The 24860-nt window shown below is 44.6% G+C and overlaps 1 long non-coding RNA gene across 1 annotated transcript; it reads left to right on the top strand.

The window, feature by feature from the left end:
• The first annotated feature begins 6574 nt into the window (after positions 1–6574).
• LOC116984222 lies at positions 6575–24380 on the top strand. The gene is made up of 3 exons (XR_004414930.1): positions 6575–6601; positions 10250–10256; positions 24366–24380. It is a non-coding gene; the product is annotated as an uncharacterized LOC116984222 (long non-coding RNA).
• Positions 24381–24860: the final 480 nt, after the last annotated feature.

The raw sequence follows: 24860 nt of genomic DNA, 5'->3' as shown, positions 1-24860 counted from the left end.
GGTCGATATCTGGTGTTCCATACCGTGCTGTAATTTCAGCAATACATTTTTTATCCAACGTCCATTCAGTGTTTTCATAGAATTAGCGTGACCTGTTGTCTGCCACTAAATTCAGTTTACCTGGTAAGTAGGTAGCTGATATCCAAATATCTCTCTGGATACACTATTGCCAAATTGTGTTGGCCAGATTGTCACATGATGTTGATATGTTTCCACCCATATGGTTGATATATGCTACCACGGTGGTGTTGTCAATTTGTAGTCTAACATGCTGGTGATATAACCCAGAACAATATGTCTTAAAGCCATGGAATGCACTCAACATTCCCAGGTAGTTTATGCCCAGTGTTTGTAATAATGATGCCTCCTGTGCATTCCATCTCCCCCACAGCTGGAGATGGAATTGGTAGCATCCCATCCAAGTGCACTGGCATCAGTATGTAGTTCCATAGTCGGGTAGCTGATAATGTTTGGATCGGAACAATGCCTAATGTTATGTTTCCACCATTTTAGTTCCACTGTGGCCTCTGTTGGTAGCTTCATTGGTCTGTCAGAATGACCCCCATAATTTTTGAGTGCACGAATGTGTGCCCTCTGTAATTTTTGATAATGTAAAGGTCCGATTTGTGTGGCTGGAAACGCAGCCACTATAATGCCAATTATTCTTGCTACCAGTCTGATGGATGGTTTTGTTTTGCTGCAAGCCTCCATTAAGGCTGTAACCTTTTCTTTCGGCAAAGTTACTGACATGTGAACTGTGTTAAGGGTGTACCGCAGATGATCCATTGTGTTAAATAACATCTGTGGTCACCTCTAATGGGTACTGTATAGTAAGCATCTTTTACTAAGATGCTTGCCATGTAGTAACCTGGGAATCAATTGCTTAGCAGTAACAAAGGTTCCCATCTAGTAATGAATATATAGTACGAAAGTATTCAAATTAGTCAAATCTATGATGATATGGCAAGCACCATCTAGTTTATGATAAAGATTTTGGACACGAATTCCTGTGATTCGTGTTGGATATCCTCCATTACTCCTTTTTTATATGGGCACTGTAGTTCAGCATGCGCTATTGATTTTTTCTTTGCCTGTAAGCACGAACATTCGGTTCGGTACATGCTGAACTGGAGGATTATGTTTTGAATAAATTCTATGGTATAACCCTATACTTCTGAAAATATAAGTGTCGGTAGTTAATTTATTCCATGCATCCAGATAGAATTGTAATCTCCCACCAACCTCGTAAGGAACCAGACCCACCTACCTCTATGGTTACTATTGGTAGGTTTGTTACTTTTACGGCATCCTCCGTGGACGTTGAGGTGCCGGTGTCTGGATCTGTAGTTGGGTCGGTGTTGAGGGTTAGCGCATTCCCCAGGAAGTAGTTTTTAGACGTTGCTTTAATGAGCTCCAGGGTTTTACCCTCTTTGTCAAGTTCTTTTACCTGTTTTGATAAGTTGCCTCCAAATAGTAATATTGGTGGTTTGGAGGTTCCAGGTTTGCATAGGCTTGCAAATTAGGGTCTAAAGCCGGTTGGATGGCACTTCTTCTAATGCTGTTTACTCGTATTGGTAGTTGCAAAATAAAGCCAGTGCATCCTGGTGATCTTGTGGCATGTCTTTTTTGTTTATTGTGCGGGCGAAAACCGTAATTCCCGCTGTTAGGACTTTCAGAACTTTCTGTTGTTTCAAGTCCCTGGCTCTGCCATGTTTTCAAATACACTGGTTGACACTGGGAACATTCAGTGTTTTGCAGTTCCCTGATGGTAAGTGTCTTCCAATAGGTTTTCTTGCACCCCATATGCACTAGGGGTATGTTCTGCACCCCTCTTCAGGTTCAGCCCAGAATTGACCCCCTATACTCCCCTCTGATGAGGGAGAAACACTGTGCAGCCCTACAAGAGGTACTGCTGTAGGACTTACTAGCTGCCCCCTGTGACTAGTCTCCATCTCCCGGAGCCTGCCACTTACTTGCTCCAACAGCCGCTCCAGCTGGCTCCAATGCTCTCCGGCACTGGCCACTCGCTGCTGGTTCAGTTCCTGCAGCCGCTCCAACCGGCTCCAATGCTCATGGTCACTGGCCGTCGTGGCTGCTCCTGAAGCCGCTACTCCTGAAGCCGCTCCTGCTCTAGTTCCTGCAGCCGCTCCAACCGGCTCCAATGCTCACGGGCACTGGCCGTCGCGGCTGCTCCTGAAGCCGCTCCTGCTCCAGCTCCTGCAGTCAGCCCAGGATTGACCCTCCGTGCTCCCCTCTGATGAGGGAGAAACACTGTGCAGCCCCACAAGAGGTACTGCTGTGGGGCTTAAACCCCCTTTTCACGGGGCGAGTTGACGCAAGATGTCACCAGAGTGAAGAGGTCGTGGTCCAGCACGAGTCTCGCACGATATAACGGCAGTAGATAAAGAGTTCCCACGGTACTCGGCATTTATGTTATTCGTGCGAGTTACTTGGCCGTTTCCCGAGCAGTCGCGTTAAATCTTGAATGAACATCGTGAACTACACGTGACACAAATGATGTAACTTTTTTTTTCACACACTATATATATCCTCCCTTGGTTGAATCGGCTCATTTGGAGACATGCCTTTACGAAATAATTTCGAGTACAGGATGTTGTTTTTTTTCATTGTCGCGCTGCATGCAGCTGCCCACTATGTGCATCGAAAACGTTTGCTTGAAGGCAGAAGGGAGAAATTAATTAAAAAGAGAATTAAGAGGAAGTCTCACTGGGTGAAGCCCATCTTTCAACGGAGAGCTCAATTTGGACAATATGAGCAACTGCTTAATGTGCTGTGCGAAGAGGATACAAGTGCATTCAAAAACTTTGTCAGAATTTCACCCGAGCTCTTTAATGAGTTAAAGAATAATTTGGGACCTCTGCTGAAGAAGACTGACAGCTGACCCTGTTTTGGTCCCAAGTGCGGTGACCTTTCCATAGACGGTCCTCTGATTAGTGAACCATTGCATGAGTTGGTCATCTGCATTACAGTAGAGTGGTGGAATTAAATAGAACTTCAAGCATTGGATGTATTCCGTTATATTAAAAGTTCTGAACAGTAAATAGAGCCTGCCCTCCGCATTTAATGTGCTATTTCTTGTGCTTCTTGGATACCTGAGCACAAGTTGGTAAATACAGATGGCCTTTTTAAAGGCAAGCATTACAAGTGAGAATTGCCTGCCCTCATGCATAATTCTTTTTATGGCTCTTTAAACTTCAAACACAGAGGGTGTAAAAGCTGTCTGCGACTTTTTTACTTTGCAGCTGCAGGGCAGACAGACAGACTTATAAGAGAAGTTTAAGTTTACTGCAAACACAGAACTTTTACATCAATAGCAATGTATGTTTTAAAATCTTGGATAACATTAAATGGTTCTCCTCTTGATGAACTTATATATCGTTATATAAACTCACATGAGCACTCGGGAAACTCGGCAGCCTTCGTCTCCAGCAGGTTCCTTTTCCTCTCCCTGTTTCTATAATCCTCTCTGGATTTATCGTACAGAATCTCGTTAAATTGGAACCATTCTACAAGTTCCCCCTCTTGTTCCCTGGTGAAGTTATATGGCTTTACCTTCTGCCATCTTCCCTTTACATAAGCGTCTGTAGAGGCTATTCCTACAACGGCTACTGGGGAGGCAATCTGAATTGCACCTTGCTCACCCTCTCCCTGCTCCAAGGAGCCCACAGGCAGTGTTATCTGTGGCATCTCCTGTTGCCTCTCCACCTGTCTCTCTTGCTGCGTCTCCTCCTCATTCTCCTGCATGGCAAAAACATCTCTGACCCGCTTTTCCCCCTTCCTTTGAGATTTTCTGGGAGCCATCTCTGCAAGTGTTCCTGTTAAAAAGATTATCCAACAATGACAATTAGGTGGGACGTCCTCGAAGGACACATGTTCCCATGTGTCCTTTTGAGACCACCTTTTTTAATCACCTTCTGTCCCCTCTGTCCAGCTTCCGGGTTCACCGTTCGCAGGAGTTCCCACGGTACCCGCAAGAGTTATTACGGATATCGCACGGATATCGCACTGGCCACTACGTTCATATAATGTTGCAATACTCAACCACAAGTGTACAAGTCACTCTTGGAGAAATTCCAATTTTCTTGAATTTTCTCCCGAGTGACCAAGTTACACGATGACCTGCTGTTAGCGCTACGGTGGTCCACGGTGGTCCACGAATGCCGCACTGTTATCGCACGAGGTTCCCACGATGTTGAACTCTGGTTAACTCTTGCGTCAAGTCGCCCCGTGTAAAAGCCGCATTACTAACTGCCCACTGTGGCTAGCCTCCATCTCCCGGAGCCTGCCACTTTGGAGTATTTCCTCCAGCAGCCGCTCCAACCGGCTCCAATGCTCACGGGCACTGGCCGCTCGCGGCTGCTCATCATCCTGCAGCCGCTCCAACCGGCCCCGGTGCTCACAGGCACTGGCCGCTCGCGGCTGCTCAAAGTCAGACTCATCGGAGTCTGGCATTCGGTCCGTTTTTTGCTTCGCTTTCCCGCCCGGCTTCGCCGGTGCGGGAGCGAAGTCAGGCACAGCTGTTCCCATTTCGGGAGATTGGCGTGCCGTTGACTGCTGCTGCCGGCTGCCCGCAACTCCGCGGTTCTCCCCCGCCAGCTTTTCTGCAGCCTTCGTGGATCTGGTCCATGTCTCCACCTGTAAGGTAAGTGGAAGAGACGCAGAGTCTCCTTACCTGCTGTTCCCGGCTTTCAAATTCTGCCGCTAAGGGAACGTCGTTCCCCCTGCTGTGACTCGTTGCAATGCGTGTAGCGATATGACACGCATGCGTCCTGGCGGGGTTCTTCACGTAGTCACTCACGTGACTCCGAAGTAAAATATGGATGGGAGGATTAAGAATGGTTTATCTTTGGCAGCCAGGGTGAATTATGACTGAAGTAACAACATTTGTCTTTGATTAATGCAAAAACAATTACTTTCACTGTCCATTAAAAGGCAAAGGAAAGGTCATATCCAATAACTGAAGCATGGAACAACAGCTCCTGGTGATATGGTGCCAAATGTTGCTACTCATAACAATATCCAGCTATATAAATGACAGGAAAAACAGAATCATTAAAATTTGTGCAGTATAAAATCATATGATTGAAATTGAGCTGATGCCAAAATTAGTAGTGTTGCTGATAGTGAAGGGGTTTATCTATAGTTACAACAGGATATTGATCAACTGGGAAAATGGGTAAAGGAATGGCAGATGGAATTTAACTCTGACCAGCGTGAAGTGATGCCCTTTGGGAAGTTAAACCAGGACAGGACTTACGTGGTGAATGGGAGGGTCCTGGGGAATGTCAAAGAACTGAGAGACCAAGATATAAAAGTACATACTGTAGGTCTATACAAGTGGTGATGCAGGTAGTGAAGAAGGTGTATACCATGCTTGCCTTCATCAGGTATGTATTGAGTCCAATAGTTGGGATGTTATGTTAGACTTTCTCAGATGTTGGCGAGGCCACACCTAGAATACTGTGTGCAGTCCTGTTCGCTATTCTAGACTACAGATGTGATTTAGCAAGCGAGGGTGCAGAAAAGATTCATATGCATGTTGCCAGGTGTGCAGGGCTTGAATTTTAAGGTGAGTCTGGTATAGGATGGCACTTAGAAACATAGAAACATATAAAATAGCAGGAGTAGGCCATTAGGCCCTTCGAGCCAGCACCACCATTCAATGTGATCATGGCTGATCATCCAAAATCAGTATCCTGTTCTGGCTTTTTCCCCTTTTCCCTTGATTCCCTTAGCCCTAAGAGCTGAATCGAACTCTCTCTTGAAAACATTCAGTGAATTGGCCTTCACTGCCTTCTGTGGCAGAGAATTCCACAGATTCACAACTCTCTGGGTGAAAAAGTTGTTTTATCTCAGTCCTAAATGGCCTACCCCTTATACTTAAACTGGGACCCCTAGTTCTGGATTCCCCCAACATCGGGAACATTTTTCCTGCATCTACCCTGCCCAATCCTCTAAGAATTTTATATGTTTCTCTCAGATCCACTCTCATCTTTCTAAATTCCAGCGAAATCAAGCCCAGTCGATCCATTCTTTCATCATATGTCAGTCCCGCCATCCTGGAAATTAACCTGGTGAAACTTCGCTGCACTCCCTCAATAGCAATAATGTCCTTCCTCAAATTGGGAGACCAACATTGCACATAATGCTCCAGGTGTGGTCTCACCAGGGCCCTGTACAACTGCAGTAGGACCTCCTTGCTGCTAAACTCAAATCCACTGAAGGTCAACATGCCATTAGCTTTTTCAACTGCCTGCTGTACCTGCATGCTTACTTTCACTGATTTCCTTGGAGTGAATGTGACTGATGGGTGACCTTATTGAGGTTTACAAAATGATTATAGACATGGAGGGTCACAGTCTTTTGAACCGGATTAATTAAAAGAGGTGAAGGGGAAAATTTCAATGCCACCTGCCTCTGTTTTTCAGACTGAGTTGGGCCGAAGGGCCTGTTACCTTGCCGTATAACTCAATGACTACGAAATGTAACCTACTACAGTTTTATCATATTTATAAATATTAGAGGAAAATTTGCTCTGTACTAATTACAGATGGAGGTTGGAAAAAGCATGTGGCATTTGGTTAATGGACCTCAAAGATTACATCTGTAACAATGTGGTCCAGAGAGCCAAAAACAAGGAGATGCTGCTATATAAAACTGCAAGAAAGTTCTAACTGCACGTAGCCAGATCATTGACTGAAGCATGTAATTTACAGTATGACTAATTGAAGCTGCTTAAGGCTGTTATTTTTCTCTTTACTTAATGATTCTTTTGCATCTGTAACTCTGTATGACAGATGGAATATGCAGCAGGTGTAGAATTATGTTGTCAATAATGCAATGAATTGTGATTAAAGATACATTCAACAATTTTAATGAAGTCTTACTTGCTGATCTCTGGTTGGTATAAAACTTTGTAATCACAGTCAACTGAAACCGATTTTGAAAAAAACACTAATGCCCCTGTCCCACTTAGGAAACCTGAATGGAAACCTCTGGAGACTTTGCGCCCCACCCAAGGTTTCCGTGAGGTTCCCGGAGGTTTTTGTCAGTCTCCCGACCTGCTTCCACTACCTGCAACCTCCGGCAACCACCTGCAACCTCCGGGAACCGCACGGAAACCTTGGGTGGGGCGCAAAGTCTCCAGAGGTTTCCGTTCAGGTTTCCTAAGTGGGACAGGGGCATTGAACTTACAAGGCAGCTAAGAAATCAGCTGACAGAAGAATAGATATCACAGACCGCAAGAAATTGCAGAGAATTGTAGGCGCAGCCTAGACCATCACACAAACCAACCTCCCTTCCATTTACTCCATTTACACCTCACGCTGTCTAGGCAAGGCCACCAACATATTCAAGGACGCATCGCAGGTATAGAAGTGTGAAAACGCAAACATCCAGATTCAGGGACAGTTTCTTCCCAGCTGTTATCAGACAACTGAACTATCCTACCAACAACCTACCTCATTGCTAACCCTCAGACTACCTTTGATGGGACTTTACGGGACTGTATCTTGCACTAAGCATTATTCACGTTATTCCTTTTATCATGTATCTGTATACTGTGGATGGCTCGATTGCAATCGTGTATTGTCTTTCCGCTGACTACTTAGCCCGCAACAAAATCTTTTCACTGTACCTCAGTACACGTGACAATAAACTAAACTAAAACCTGGATTCACCCTGAGCAATGTCAACAGCTTTTGAGAAATAGGCCCTTCGGCCCACTGAGTCTGTGCTGACCTGTGATTACCCCATACGCTTGCACTATCCTACACACTAAGGTCAATTTACAAATTTACAGAAGCCAATTAACCTACAAACCTGTCTGCCGTTGTAGTGTGTGAGGAAACCGGAGCACAAAGAAAAAAACCCATGTGGTCATGGGGAGAACATGTAAACTTTGTACAGACAGCACCTGTTGTCAGGATCGAATCTGGGTCTCTGGTGCTGTAACGCTGCAGCACTGCGCCACCCTGTCCAGCCTTACTAAAGTCCAGGTGTTGATGGGGGAGCGAGCAAAATCAAACAGCTGAACCTACAAGCAACTAAGCAATCAGGTTCTGGAAACACAGCAACAACAAATGCATTGGAAAGATAGGTGATAAATTTCTAAAGACAATTAGCAGAATTGCTTTGGGGTTTAGAAGGAAGATGCTCTATTGATTTCAGGGCGATGAATTGTTTGATTTACATGGCTTCAGCTCCAGTAATTAGCAAAATATTTCAGTGTTATTTCTTTGCACTAAAATGTTGTGCCTTTTATCCTTTTGCTTTGCACTGTTGACGGCTTGATTGTTTTCATGTAGAATCTTTTCATGAATGGATTGCACGGAAACAAACGTTTCACTTTAATAGGAACCTGAGGGGTAACTCTTTTACACAAAGGGTGGTGGGTGAATGGAATGAGCTGCCGGAGGAGTTAATTGTAATGTTTAAGAAGCATTTAGACAGGTACATGGATAGAATAGTGTTGGAGGCTATGTCTCAAACGCTGGCAGGTGGGTCTAATGTAGATGGTGCATGTTGGTTGGGGTAGGCAAGTTAACCTGTTTCCTCAGCTATACGAATCCATGTCTCTTTACGAATCTATGCTTGGTGTGAGGAGGATGTGTTTTCTATGTGCAATGTATCTAAACCTATCTGGTAAGCAAAATTAGGTAGGACCTATTCTAGTCACACATAGCTTTCCAATATAGCACTTCCATAATATTGTCGTTGTTGTACACTTGTTGAAAGATTTTTGCCCAGGCCAGAGATGAGACTATTACAAAAATACTATGTCTGTATAACAGAGAGGATTTAATGACAGCTGTATTCTATGTTCCTCATCTGGGAACAGAGACGGTTCATGGCAAACTCAAAATCTATTTTTATGAATTTAAGTGAATTGACTTCCAGCAAATTGCATATGAAAGTAGCAACTTACAGCTAAAAATAGAATTACCGGGTAACTTTAGATAAATGGAGCGGCTGATTGCTATTTACAGACTGAGCGATCATAACGCCCGTCTAATGAAATCCTGAGGAAGAATTGCTTTCAAATGAGCTTAACATAAAAACTATTAATCCTGCTGACAATCATAGCCAGCAAGATATTATAAACAGGAAATTATCTGCTTAAGTTTTAATTATTTAAATGGGTATCAACCTACAAACTTCCAGACACATAACCATTACCGGTAATGCACAACCGCTGAATAACCTAGAGTGCTGGAAAACTCAGTGCTCCCTCTACTGGATACGTATTAAGGGAGGCAAATAGCACAGCAACTCCTTAAACTGAAACTGAGACATACTGAAGAAGGGTCCCGGCCTGAAACGTCACCGATCCACGTCCTTGAGATTTTCTGCCTGACCCGCTGTCTTGCTCCAAACTAAACTAAACTAAAAAAACACTTTGTTTTTTTTTCACAAATCAGCATCTGCAGTTCCTTATGTCTTGCAACTCCTTTGCATTGACCTTGGTAGTTTAAAAATAGCTCCCTCAGTTCATCAGAAGTAAAGTCGAACCTATGTTATACCTTGGTTTCGGAAAGTGGGTGTCAGGGGTTATGCAGAGAATGGAGTTAGGAGAGATAGATCAGCCATGATTGAATGGCGGAGTTGATGAGCCAAATGGCCTAATTCTGCTCCTATCACATGACCTTACAAAGGCATTTTTTTACATCAATATTAGCAGGGATTCAGAGGGTTATTAGTGTGCTGTGATTAAAAGCTATCTTATAATTAAAACTTGGATGTATTGTAAGAAACACTAAGATATTTATCTGAAGATTTCTCTCCCTGCAATGATTGTAGATATGTTGCACAGAAGGTTGATAATTACAATATTTGCTGCCTTATTTGGATCAACACTGAGATCATTAAACTCCACAGCTACAGGCATTTGCAAATGTTCTAGGAAATCCTGTAGAGATAATAATCCCAGACAAGGCTAATTGTTGCATTAGAAATTCAGGATTAATCTATGTAAATCTGCATGATTTTTAAACTCAAACTATATCTAACTAACAAAATGGAGTTCTTAGGTAAAGGGTATAGGGTGGCACAGTGTCAAGCAGTAGAGCTGCTGCCTTAAAGCGCCAGAGACTCGGGTTCTGTCCTGACTATAGGTGTAGTTTGTGCAGAGTTTGTACATTCTCCCTGTGTCCACGTGGGTTTTCGCCGGACACTCCAGGTTCCCTCCACATTCCAAAGATGTGCAGGTTTGTAGGTTAATTGGTTTCAGTAAAATTGTAAATTGTGTAGGATAGTGCTAGTGTACAGAGTAGTTGCTGGTGGGAGCAGACCCCATGGGCCAAAGGGCCTGTATCTGCGCTGTATCTCTAAAGTTTAAAGTCGAAAGTTAAATAAACCTGTTTAAATGCCATCCCAGGAGTGGATTGGTAGTCCATTCCTTGTCCAACTTCACAAAGCCTGCAAGCCGGAGTTTAGAGTTTTTTTTATAACTTGCTTGTTATATTCATTATTTAACTCCCACCTTCGCAACATTAAGGATATAGAATAATGAAAGGCATAGATAGGGTAGACAGTCTGAACCTTTTTCCCAGAGTGGAAATGTCAAATATTAGAAAGCATAGCTTAAAGGTGAGATGTGCAAAGTTTAAATGAGATGTGCGGGGCTGGTTTTTTACACAGTGTGTGGTGGGTGCCTGGAATAAACTGTCAGGGCTGGTGGTGAGCGTAGATATGGTAGTGGCGTATAAGAGGCTTTTAGATAGGCATCCGGCTATGTAGGGAATGGAAGAATATGAATCACATGCAGGCAGAGGAGATCAGTTTAACTTGGCATCATGTTTGACACAGACATTGTGGGCCGAAGGGACTATTCCTGTGCTGTAGTGTTTCTTGTTCTAGGCGTTATGTTCTAATCCAGATTAAAAAGCAGTCTCTCTGTATCAATTCTTGAATAATAGTCAACAGCAAATTTCATGAGCAACAAATGAGAGTAAAGGGCCTGTCCCACTTACGTGTCCTTGGCACGCAAATTACGCGACTTTGTGGTCGCGTTGGGCCGCGACGGTCCCGCGAAGGTCGCTCGCGATTTCATGCTTACGCACAGCCGTCTGGAGCACGTGACGTCATTTGAAGATGGACACAAAGCTAGAGTAACTCAGCGGGACCGGCAGCATCTCTGGAGAGAAGCAATGGGTGACGTTTCGTGTCGAGACCCTTCTTCAGTCTGAAAAGAAGGGTCTTGACGCAAAACATCACCCATTATTTCTCTCCAGAGATGCTGCCGGTTCCGCTGAGTTACTCCAGCATTTTGTGTCTATCTTCAATTTTCTTGGCCCCACTCTGGGAGTAGAAGTGGGGGCGGATCCGGACCGCAACGGCCGTGAGCCCCAGGCCGAGTTCGGCGATCGTTTACCTGCTTCTGCTGCTGTTGGAGGTGAGACATTGCGTGGGTCTTGGGCCTGTCCCACTTTGGCCGTCAGTTACGTGACAGGTGTAGGCACGCAAAGATTTTGTTCGCTACAAAAATTTCGGATCCCGCGCGATGTCACGCACAACTGCATACCCCTCCGCGCTTCTCAGTGGGACTGGCCCCGTGAGGCCGTACGATGCCCGTGCATCTCAACGCGACCACAAGGTCGCGTCATGGACTGGGTCTCCTCCATTGCCAGAGTGAGCAACACCGGAAATTGGAGGAACAGCACCTCATATTCCGCCTGGGTAGTCTGCGGCCGGCGGGCATGAAGATTGAATTCTCCCAATTTTGCTAGCCCTTGCTGTCTCCTCCCCTTCCTTAACCCTCGAGCTGTCTCCTCCCATCCCCCCGCCCTCGGGCTCCTCCTCCTCCCCTTTTCATTCCTTCTCCCCCCCCCCCCCACCCCCTATCAGTCTGAAGAAGGGTTTCGGCCCGAAACGTCACCTATTTCCTTCGCTCCATAGATGCTGCTGCACCCGCTGAGTTTCTCCAGCATTTTTGTGTACCTTCAACTTACCAACCAGTATGTCTTTGGGATGTGGGAGGAAATTGAAGCAGCTGGAGAGAACCCACGCGATCACAGGGAGAACATGCAAACTCCACACAGACAGCAACAGAGGTTATTATTGAATGCATGTCACCGATGGTGTGAGGCAGAGTCTCTATTTGTTGCGGCACTTTGCCACGTTAATGTTGGGCGTGTCCATTAGAATCCTGACATTCCTGTTCCCAAACTTCATACTGAGGAACAGAAGAGCCTGCACATGCCTTCTTTTAATGTCGAGTTGCCATTTTTTTAACCATCATTTTGAGGTTAACTGATTAATGGGATGTTGCCTTATTAAATTTGAGTGCAATGCTGCCAAAATCCCATCCTTTCATACAACTTTTGTTTCAAAAGAACTTTGAGGTTTTTTTTATTAATTTCCTCTTTAAATGTGCAAAGATCAGTGATTTTAATAGTTCAACTCAACGTTCTATTGCAGTTTCTTGTTAACTTTTTCTTTCTTCTCATACCAGAATTTTATGTCACTTTTTGGCACAGAAAGGCAAGGCAAGGCAAGGCAACTTTATTTATATAGCACATTTCATACACGAGGCAGACTCAAAGTGCTTCACATAAAAACATGTCATACAATAAAATGAAATAATAAAATGAAATAAAATAGAAGAGTTAAAAGAAAATAAAGCAAAATTAAAAATGCATTATAAAAAGTGCAAAAGTTAAAAGTGCAATGTAGTTAAGATTTAGCTGAAAGCTAAAGTAAACATAAAAGTTTTCAGTATTGTTTTAAAAGTGGTCAAAGTTGAGGCAAGTCTTAAATCTTCAGGAAGTTTATTCCAGCTATTTGTTGCATAGTAACTAAATCCTGCTTTCCCATGTTTTGTATTTACTCTGGGAATCACTAACAGATTGGTCTCAGAAGATCTTAGCGGTCTAGAAGGCTTATATAGTGGAAGCATGTCAGTGATATACTTTGGCCCTAAACCATGTAGTGATTTATAGGTGAGCAGCAGGATTTTGAAATCAATTCTCTGACATACAGGGAGCCAATGTAAGGATTTAAGAATTGGTGTAATGTGTTCAAATTTTTTGGTCTTTGTTAGAACTCTAGCAAAAGCGTTCTGAACAAGCTGTAGCTGCCTGACAGTTTTTTCCGGAAGACCTGCAAGGAGACCGTTACAATAATCTAGCCTACTAGTAATAAAGGCATGTACAAGTTTTTCTAAGTCTTGAGCTGACATGAGTCCTCTTAATCTTGCTACGTTTTTGAGGTGATAGTAGGCCGATTTTGTTACTGATTTGATGTGACTGTCGAAATGTAAATCTGAATCCATAATAACCCCAAGATTTCTGGCTTTGTTAGAGGTTTTCAGGGACAGAGAGTGAAGGTGTTGGGTTACTTTAAGCCTTTCTTTTTTAGCACCAACAACAATTATCTCCGTTTTGTCCTTATTTAGTTGGAGGAAATTTTGGCACATCCAGTCTTTGACTTGCTCAATGCACTGGCACAGCAGATCTATGGGGCGATAGTCATTTGGTGATAGCGCTACATAGATTTGAGTGTCATCGGCATAGCAGTGGTGGTCAATATTATTATTTCGCATGATTTGCCCTAGTGGGAGCATGTAGATGTTGAATAAAGAGGGCCCTAAGATCGAACCTTGCGGGACTCCACACGTCACGTTGGTTGGTTCTGATAAGTCGCCAATGGAAACAAAATAGTTCCTATCTTGTAGATATGACCTGAACCAACTTAAGACTGTGCCTGAAAGCCCCACCCATTTTTCCAATCTGTCCAAAAGTATTGAGTGATCAACAGTGTTGAATGCAGCACTGAGGTCTAATAGCATTAATATTGAAACTTTGCCAGAGTCTGTGTTAAGACGGATGTCGTTTACAACTTTAATAAGGGCGGTCTCGGTGCTATGAAGAGGTCGAAATCCTGACTGGAAGTTGTCATAGCAGCCAGTTGAAGCCAGGAAGTGATTAAGTTGCTGGAGGACAACTTTCTTAATGATTTTACTTATGATTGATATTGGTCTATATTTGTTAATAATAGAGGCATCTAGGCTCTGCTTTTTTAAAAGGGGTTTAATAACTGCAGTTTTCAAGGCTTTTGGGAAATTGCCTGATTGAAGAGAGCTGTTAATTATTTGCAGTATGTCTATTGCTAGGCAGTCAAAAACATTCTTAAAGAAGTTGGTAGGTAAAGCATCAAGGCAGCAGGTGGATGGCCTTAGTTGTGTCACCGTTTCCACAAGAGTTTTAGAGTCTATGACATTAAAGCGTGTCATCATTGCCACGTTACTTTTGCCTAAACAGGGTGGTGATCCAACATTTTTATTTGAAGCGGAGATATTGAAGCGGAGAAAGAGGATTCAACGTGTGTCAGAATTAAGGGCAGCACAGTGGCGCAGTGTTGCCTTACATCGCCGGAGACCTGGGTTTGATCCTCACTATGGGTGCTGTCTGTATGGAGTTTGTACATTCTTCTTGTGACTGCATGGGTTTTCTCCTGGTGTTCCGGTTTCCTCCACACAAGGAACAATTTACAGAAGCCAATTAACCTACAAACCTGCATATATTTGCAGCGTGGGAGGAAATCGGAGCCCCCCCTTGGAAAACCCACGAGTTCACAGGGAAAACATACAAACTCCATACAGACAGCACCGCAGTCAGGGTCAAACCTGGGTCTCTGGCTCTGTAAGGCAGCAACTCTACCGCTGCGCCACTGTGCTGACTTTGAAACCGGCGAGTGGAGTGAATTCAGGTAGCAGAAGCCAAGTGTGACTAAACTCCCAACTCTCCACAGCAGTGGGTTATATAATATTGTCAACAACCTCAATGTTGTTTTTGCCTCGATTGTCCATAGCAACTTCCAAAAATGTTGTGATTAATCATTACCATAGGAACAGTATGGTGATTAGAGCTATTATTAACCACATTTCATGTATTGAGTATTCAGTGCCTTTTTAGTGTCATTAGTCACTCTTCTTTACAAAGAACAATTCAACTCTCTGGGTTACAACTGGTATTTGACTAATAGCGCCAAATAGTCGCTTTTCATTACCCTTGGTAATAGTCCATTTTTTTACCCAGCTGATTTTGACACAAGCTAACAAACCACGATCTGTTTAATGCCAGTGTCCCAAGGACAGAACTAGAGCCTTATCTCCTTTGTGTTTGAGCTTGAGTTTTAGTGCAGTTTATTGCCATGTGTATTGAGGAACAGTGAAAAGCTTTTGTTGTGTGTTAACCCGACAGCAGAAAGACAATACATGATTTCAATCGAGCCACCCACAGTGTATGATGAAGGGAATAACTTGAATAACGTTTAGTGCAAGATAAAGTCCAGTATAGTATGACCAAAGATAGGCTGAGGGTCTCCAATAAGGTACATAGTAGCTCAGGACTGTTCTCTAGCTGTTTTTTTTGTTTTTTTTAATCAAAAAATGTATTCAAATTATTAAAAAAGAATAATTACACTACAATAAAACAAGCCAGAACCCACCACCATAATACAATACAAACATATATCCATAATAACCTACCAAACAACTATGATACAATCCTTATTGAGGATACATTCAACAGTTCTCTAGCTGTTGGTAGGATTGTTGTGTGCAAAATGATTGCCATATTTCTATTTCACATTGTTCAAAAAGTCTTCATTGGTCATAAAAACATTTGTGATATTGTGAAAGAAATGCGAATGGTGTCAGCTAATTACAATTAGCTTTCTTTGCAGAAACACCAACCAAATGGAACTATTTACCCATTGACAGGCATGATAACAGCTGGGGAGAAACAGTCAAACCCTATCAGCTATTTTATGATATTTAAATATCTCTAATATGCAGAAGTAGGTAAAAATGATTACATTTACTGTCAATTAAAAAATTATAATATATTTTTTTACAACAAATTGAACACTGGGAAATAATTGAAAAATAAAATAAAAATTAAGTTACAAATTGGCCTTTTTATCCTAATCTACGGTCATGTAAGTATTTTCCATTCTTGGATGAAGCTGTCTAAATCCAATTGTAAATAATTCCACACTATTATTCAAAAGCAGCAGAATTTTATTTCCCGTGTCCTAGCCAATTATTATGCCTCAACTGACAACACTAACCTGATCATCAGGCCATTATTTCATTGCTTGGGCACACATCTTACTACAGAGACTGCCGTTCTAAATGCCTCACTGGGTTCTTTGGGGCTTCATCCGGTGAAGAAAGATGCTCAATAAGTGGATGTTCTTTCCTTTCTCATCAAGCTGTATAATTCATGCTGTACATGGATCCATATGGGTAACATGTCAATGTCATTAAGTGTAAGATAACTATAGTGGTTCTAATGGCTTTCTGTGTGTGTTTATTTGAACTAGATATTAATGAGTTATTACGGGAATGTTTATTTCATCAGGACTAAATTAATCCCATTCTGAAATACCTGTTTCACATTACGACACTGTCAAATGAAAGGCACCTTTGCACTATGGTGAGTGCTGCAGTGTTAATACAATACAATACAATACAATACAATACAATACAATACAATACAATACAATACAATACAATACGATACAATACAATACAATACAATACAATACAATACAATACAATACAATTTATTTGTCATTTGAACCCGTTTAGGTTCAAACGAAATGTAGTGGCGGCGCTGGTGAACGGCTGCTGCTCGCCTGCAGTCCGTTTGTCTTTACTTTTTTGTGTTGTTTTTTTTCGTTTTGTCTAGTTAAGTTTTTGGTTTTTAGGTTGTGTTCATGTGGGGGGACAGTGGGGGGGGGGGGGGTGGGGGGTTGAAACGGGGCTTGCTGTCTCTCCCTTCGGGGGAATGTGACTTTTTTGTCGTATCCCCCTTCTCTGCCTCCATCTGCGCTGAGGCCTAATGGCGGAGCTGGCGAACTCGAGACTCCGGAGGCAGCCAGTCAGGACTCACCCTAGGCTTGCTCCCGTGAGGGCGGCCCAGCTCGGGGCTGGAACGGCGCTCCCGTGAGGGGCTGTGACGCTCCCGTGAGGGCGGCCTGGCGAGGGGCTGAGACTCTCCCGTGAGGGGCTGTGGCCATCCCGAGGGTGGAATGGCGCTCCCGTCGGAGCGGCCCATCCCGAGGGTGGAATGGCGCTCCCGTCGGAGCGGCCCAGCTCGAGGGTGGAACGGCACTCCCGTCGGAGCGGCCCAGCTCGAGGGAGGAACGGCACTCCCGTCGGAGCGGCCCAGCTCGAGGGAGGAACGGCACTCACGTGAGGGCGATCCGGCTCGGGGCTGGAACGGTGCTCGGGTGGCTGGGACGGCGTTCTGGCGGCGGTGACCTGAGTCCGGGGTTCAGCCGCGGGCCGGCGGCTGCATCTGCTGGACTGGAGGACGGCAGCTTCGACCACCCCGGGCCGCGGTGTTTGAACGGGGTTCGGTGAGCCGCGGGACTGTTTGTGCCATCGCCCGGTGGGGAATCGCCTCAGCGCAGAGGGAGAAGAGGAGGGAAGAGACTGCAGCCCTAAGATTTTTGCCTCCACCACAGTGAGGAGGTGCTTGGAGGATACACTGTGGTGGATGTTAATTTGTGTTAAGTGTTGTTTATTATTGTATGATTGTATGTATGACTGCAGGCACGAAATTTCGTTCAGACCGTAAGATCTGAATGACAATAAAGGAATTCAATTCAATAAAGGAATTCAATTCAATTCAATTCAATTGTTTCTACAGTCATACACACAAAAAAGAACCAAGACACAACACAATTTACACAAACATCCATCACAGTGCATCTCCTCCTCGCTGTGATGGAAGGCAAAGACTTATCTCTCCCCTGCACTTCCCATTCCCCTCCCGATGTCAGAGTCAAAGTCAAAGTCAAAGCCCCCGGCGGGCGATGGTAATTGTCCCGCAGCCATTTACGCCACGCCGGGTGATGCAAGGCCACGCTCCGGGTCTTGGTGTTGGAGCCCCAGGCGTGCGCTAGCAAAGTCCCGCAGCCATTCCAAGCCATGCCGGGCGATGATGTAAGGCCCCGCTCCAGGTACTCTTCAACCCCGCAACTCGGGCAGGTGAAGTCGCCGTTGCGGAAGCCCCGAAAAGCGGTCTCCCAGCAGGGACCTGTGGGCTCCCGGTGTTCCTGTCTGCCAGACCTGTGGTAAGCCTCCGAATCCCCGGGGTCGGGTCGCAGCTGAGCGCCACCACCGCTCCTCCCGCTCCGAACTCGGCCAGCTCCGCGATGGTGAGTAGGTCTGCAGGCTCCATGACTGGAGCCCCAGGTCGTTCCTGCTGGAGGCTGCTCCACAGTGCTAGGCCCCAACGACAAAGGAGACCCGACAGAGAAAAGGTCGGGTTCTCCGTGCAGGGGATAGATTTTTAAAAGTTTCCCCCACCCCCTGACCCCCACACACATACCCACACACATACACAAAAAAAATAATAAAAACTACATTCAAACGAGACAAAAAATAATAAAAAGACAGACGGACTGCAGAGGCCGCTGCGACGTGATTCGCGCCGCCCACCGGACATAGGTTCAGAATGCAATGTTCATAGAGTCATAGAGTGATACAGTGTTGAATCAGGCCCTTCGGCCCACTTGCCCACACTGGTCAACATTTCCCAGCTACACTCATCTCTGCCAGCATTTGGTCCATATCCCTCCAACCTGTCCTATCCATGTTCATGTTGTCTGAATATGCTCATGCCCAATGTCCTTGTGGAGTGATATTAGGGCTTCTGCAGTCTGTGGTTCAAAATAGCATCTAGCCAAGGAGAGCATAGTTTCTGACAAGCTGTATAGTTTGCATAGTTTGCATAGTTTCATGCAAGAGCTGTAGAAAATATCCTGGCTGATTTCATTATGGCCTGATATATCCAATACTCAGGAATGTAATAGGCTACAAAGAGTGGTGGACTCAGCCAGGCATTGCTTCAAGAAAGCAGCGTCTATCATTAAGGATCTTCACTATTTGGTCCATGGCCTCTTCTCACTTTGCCTATCGGACAGGAGGTACAAAAGCATAACGAACGTCGCAAGGTTCAGGAACAGCTAGTTTTGGGTCTGAAGAAAGATCCTGACCCAATACGCCACCCATCCTTTTACTCCACAGATGCTGCCTGACCCATTGAGTTACTCAAACACAATGTGTCTAACTTTCCTACAATTATCACGTTCTTGAATCAATATGCACACTCTTAACCCTATCTCAATAATGAAATACTACAGTCCACCTCTTGCACTACCATGGACTTGTTTTTAATAAAATTATGATTTTGCATTGAACACAAAGTGCTAGAGTAATGCCCCTGTCCCACGTAGGAAACCCGAACGGAAACATCTGGAGACTTTGCGCCCCACCCAAGGTTTTCGTGCGGTTCCCGGAGGTTCCCGGAGGTTTTTGTCAGTCTCCTTCATCAACAATAAAAATAGAGGAGGTGGAGAGGCTTTTCAGAAGACAGAAAAGCCGGAAATCTCCAGGACCGGACAATGTTTCCCCCTCTACTCTCAAGTGCTGTGCCGAACAACTGGCACCGGTCTACACAAACATTTTCAACCAGTCCCTGCAAACCTGTACTGTCCCTGCTGCTTCAAAGTCTTCACTATTGTCCCTGTACCCAAAAAGGCAAGGATTCCTGGTCTTAATGACTACAGGCCTGTCACACTGACCTCTGCAGTCATGAAGACCCTTGAAAGGCTTGTGCTGGCCAAGCTGAAAAATATCACGAATCCCCTGCTGGACCATCTGCAGTTTGCATATCGGGCCAATAGATCTGTGGATGATGCCGTCAACCTGGGCCTGCACTTCATCCTCCAGCACCTAGACCGCCAGGCTATGCAAGGATTTTGTTTGTTGTTTTTAGCTCTGCATTCAACACCATTGTGCCAGAGCTACTACACTTCAAACTTTCCGAGTTGACTGTGCCTGAACCCCTCTGTCGGTGGATCGGCAGCTTCCTGACAGACAGGAAGCAGCATGTGAGGCTGGGAAAGCACATCTCAGACATGCAAACCCTCAGCATAGGAGCACCGCAAGGCTGCATACTCTCCCTTCTCCTCTACTCTCTCTACACCAAGGACTGCACCTCCACTGACTCCTCTGTCAAGCTTCTCAAGTTTGCGGAAGACATAACCCTGATTGGACTGATCCATGATGGGGAGGAATACAGACAGGAAGTGACACAGCTGCCTTCCTGGTGCCATCGCAACAACCTGGAGCTCAATGCTCTTAAGACAGTGGAATTGATTGGAGACTTTAGGAGAGCTCCCCCTCCCCTCACCCCACTCACCATCAACAACACCACATTCACATCTGTGGGGTATTTTAAGTTCCTGGGGACCATCATCTCCAAGGACCTTAAGTGGGGGGGGGGCACCATCGACTCCACAATCAAAAAGGCACAACAGAGGATGTACTTCCTGCGGCAGCTGAGGAAGCACAATCTGGCACAGACAATGATGGTCCAATTCTGTACGGCCATCGTAGAGTCTGTCCTCACCTTCTCCATCATGGTCCGGTTTGGATACCCGGAGGCTGCAGCGAATCGCCTGATCAGCTGAGAAGGTTGTTGGCTGGAACCTTCCCTCTATTGATGAACTGTGCACTGCAAGGGCCAGGAAGCGAGTGGGCAAGATCATCTCTGACCCCTCCCATCCTGGCCACAAACTCTTTGAATCACTTCCCTCTGGAAGGCGATTCCGGACTGTCAAAGCTGCCACAGCCAGACATAAAAACAGCCTTTTCCATGAGTAATAGCTCTACTCAATAACCAAAAATCTGTAGCCTGCTTTTGCTCTTGTATTTTATTTAATTCACATGTTTAATCAATAATGTTTTATTATTAATGTTTAATGTTTTATGTATCATTCTTAACTGTTACTGTATGTCAGGTTGTCACTTGCGGGCGGAGCACCAAGGCAAATTTCTTGTATGTGATTACTCGGTCAATAAACTTATTCATTCATTCATTCATTCATTCATTCATTCATTCATTCATTCATTCATAATGGATTTTTGTGTGTTTGTCTGAGTGTGTCCCTGTGATGAAATTACAAGCAAGGTTTCACATTGAACCTGTACCTCACCATGCTTATGCATATGTCAATAAAGTGGCAGCACAGTGACACAGCGGTAGAGTTGCTGCCTCACAGCGCCTGAGACCCGGGTTCGATCCTGACTTCAGGCGTTGTCTAGACGGAGTTCGTACATCTTCCCTGTGACCACATGGGTTTTCTCCGGGTGCTCCGGTTTCCTCCCACATTCCAAAGATGTGCAGATTTGTAGGATTAATTGGCTTTTGTAAATTGCCCCTAGAGTGTAGGATAGAACTAGTTCATATGAGATCGCTGGTCGGCACGGGTCCAATGGGCCGAAGGGCCATACTGCGTCTCTAAACAACATGAGTAAACTCGACAATAAAGAATAACATTGCATTAATCAAACTTATTAATAACTTGTACGATGGTGCCATTTATTTTCTGTCCATATAACTGTTTTTATTCTATGGGACCATACCATAATTTAACCTTCCTCTACAACTCTCAGTGTTGCTTTGTGCCCCCATTGCACATTTGCAGCTACTGTATCACAGCATAGATTTTTCAACCTGTAAATTCAATTACATGGTGCATGTTAACTACCACTACTGGATTGAATTATAATGGAGAACTGGCCACTTAATGCAATTGGGAGCTACTGATGCACGTTGTGTTTAAACGTCCAGCCTCCCAGTGCTGTGCGTACACACTGGAAATGCAAGATGTGCACGTGGGTGATATCAGTCCTCCCACAAAGTCACCTCCGCTGTGAAAATGATTGATGTAGATGCAATTACCACATAATGTCAACCACGCACAGAAAATAAGCAGGATTAAACCTGGTGGTTGGCCTATTTAAATGGATCGATTAATTGTAGGGAGCCAGCTGCAGCTGAGCTTGTTGAAGCCAGATATACAGAAGATTGGACATGCAACAATTCTGCAGAGTTCAGAATATTTCTGAGGATGGGATGTTTATAGGTTTGTCTGGGTACGAGATAGTTTAAGAGAATGATCCCAGGAATGATTGGGTTAAAGTATGGTGAGCGTTTGACGGCACTGGGCCTGTACTCGCTGGAGGTTAAAAGGATGAGGGGGGAACTTATCAAATGGTGAAAGGGCTGGATAGAGTGGAAGTGGAGAGGATGTTTCCACTAATTGGAGAGTCTAGGACCAGAGGCCATAGACTTGGAATATGTATGTACCTTCAGAAAGGAGATGAGGAGGAATTTCTTTAGTCAGAGAATGGTGAATCTGTGGAATTCATTGCCGCAGACGGTTGTGGAGGGTCGTCAATTGGAATTTTTAAGGCAGAGATGAACAGATTCTTGATTAGTAAGGATGTCAGGGGTTATGGGGAGAAGGCAGGAGCATGGGTTGAGAGGGAAAGATAGATCAGCCATGATTGAATGGTGGAGTAGACGTGATGGGCCCAGTGGCCCAATTCTGCTCCTATAGCTTAAGATACTTTAGTTCTGGTCCATCTGGTGCACGTGCATGGTCAGGGTAAGTGGAGAGGTCTTAAACACAATAACTTTCTTGCACGGAAATGTGGAGGAGGAGAGGGAGAAGAGGTCTGGCTAGGAGTAATTTGGGAACCACACTCTTACCTCAATCTATTTGGAGAGAAATGCAGCAGGGGCCAATGGCAACTGTGACGGAGGTGTGTAACTTAGTGCAGGCAGAATTCCAGTCACTAACCCACTATCTCTAGAAGTGAAAGCCACAGTCACACAGAACTTCCTCGTCCCTTAAATCTAACACATTGTTTAGTTTCAGTCTAGCTTTTAGTTTTAGTTTTAGAGGTACAGCATGGATACAGACCCTTCGGCCCATAGAGTCCATGCCAACCAGCGATCACCTATTCAATCTAGTTCTATACCACACTAGGGACAATTTATAGAAGGCAAACAACCTACAAACCTGCATGTCTTAGAAACATGGGAGGAAACCGGAGCACCCAGAGAAAACCCACAAATAGGGAAAGCGTTCAAACTCCGTACAGACAGAATGGTCAGGATCGAACCCGGGTCTCTGGCGCTGTAAGGCAGCAATTCTATGCCTGCACCACTGTACTGTCTGGATTGTAACATTCCCACAGATTCAGGGAAGGATTAACCACACCTGTGTGCTGTTCAAGGCTCCATTTGCCAACACCAAATAACTGGCATTCCATCAAATTATTAACTGGACCGATCTTGTAACCACAATATAAATATCCTCTTGATCAAGTCTCAAACCCCAAGAAGCACATGACCAATTCCTCACTGAGCTCAGCCCATTAACTCTTTACTGCCCTTGTACTTTTCTTTTATCTGTACTTTCTCTGTATCTGTAATACTCAGTTCCCTTCTCTTTGCACTACCTGCTGTTCTCATGTATGTTCTGATCATGGATGGATGTTTATAATTAGATGTCAAGCACTGTATTCAGGACACGTGACAATAATAAACCAATGCCATTTTTAATAAGTAAGTACGTTTATTGGCCAAGTATTCACATACAAGGAATTTGCCTTGGTGCTCCACCCACAAGTAACAACATGACATACAGTGACAGTTACGAATGACTCAGAAAACACTAAACATTAATAATAATAAAACATTAATGATAAAACACTGTTGATCAAGCATGTGAACCAACAAAATACCAGATCAAAGGGAGGCTACAGATTTTTGGCTGTTGAGTAGAGCAACTACTCGTGGATAAAAACAGTTTTTATGTCTGGCTGTGGCAGCATTGACTGTCCGGAGTCGCCTTCCAGAGGGAAGTGATTCAAAGAGTTTGTGGCCAGGGTGAGAGGGGTCAGAGATGATTTTGCCTGCTCGCTTCCTGGCCCTTGCAGTGTACAGTTCTTCAATGGAGGGAAGGTTGCAGCCAATAACCTTCTCAGCTGATCGGACGATTCACTGCAGCCTCCAGGTGTCGTGCTTGGTGGCTGAGCCAAACCAGACCATGATGGAGAAGGCGAGGACAGACTCTACGATGGCCGTGTGGCAGATTGTGCTTCCTCAGCTGCTGTAGGTGCTCCTATGCTGAGCGTTTGCGGGTCTGAAATGTGCTTTCCCAGCCTCACATGCTGCTTCCTGTCTGTCAGGTAATTGCTGTAACCAATCTCATTTTTAATTGCTGTAACCAGGCCAGAATGACCAGTGGATCTTGGTGATGAAAGATTATATCTCAAGTCCATGTCCCTCACTCCAGTCCAGTCTCCTAATCATCCAAAGTATGGCTGTTTTTTCTTTATCTGAAATGATAAAGGTAAAAGAAACTAGGGCAATGGAGAGAGAAACATGTTTAAACCATCTGCATGTTATAATACAGATGAGATTATTTTTATTGTAGAAACAAGCTACAGGTGCTGGTTTGCAAAGAAGGACACAAAGTGCTGGAGTAACTCAGCGTGTCAGACAGTATCTCTGGAGAACATGAATAGGAGATGTTTCGGGTCAGGACCCTTTTTCAGACTGTAGGTCTGTAGAGTGTACTCTGTTTCCAAACCCAAAACGCCACCTATCCATGTTCTCCATGGACGCTGCCTGAAACGCTGAGGTACTCCAGCACTTTGTGTCCAGATTGTTTTATTATCCTTGCATGAGATGCAAAGGGAGATCAAGAGTTAAAAAAAAGAAGGACAGAGGCAGCTGGAGCAACTCAGCGGGTCAGACACCATCTCCGGATAAACCTTCCTGTGTCTATCATCGGTTTAAACCAGCATCTGCAGTTCCTTCCTACTCAAGAGTTTAAAAACGTTGCTCTGGCCTCTGTGCCATCCATGGTAATAATACATTTATTGGAAGTTGGGAGTTGGTGTTTTCACTGACCTTGTGTCTGGTCACTAAAACCTTCCATGCTCTAGGATCAAGCCTGCA

The sequence above is a fragment of the Amblyraja radiata genome, chromosome 19 (assembly GCF_010909765.2).
Source record: "Amblyraja radiata isolate CabotCenter1 chromosome 19, sAmbRad1.1.pri, whole genome shotgun sequence".
NCBI classification, from domain to species: Eukaryota; Metazoa; Chordata; class Chondrichthyes; order Rajiformes; family Rajidae; genus Amblyraja; species Amblyraja radiata.
The sequence above is the reverse complement of the archived record's forward strand: the minus strand, read 5'-3'. Positions and strand labels throughout refer to the sequence as shown.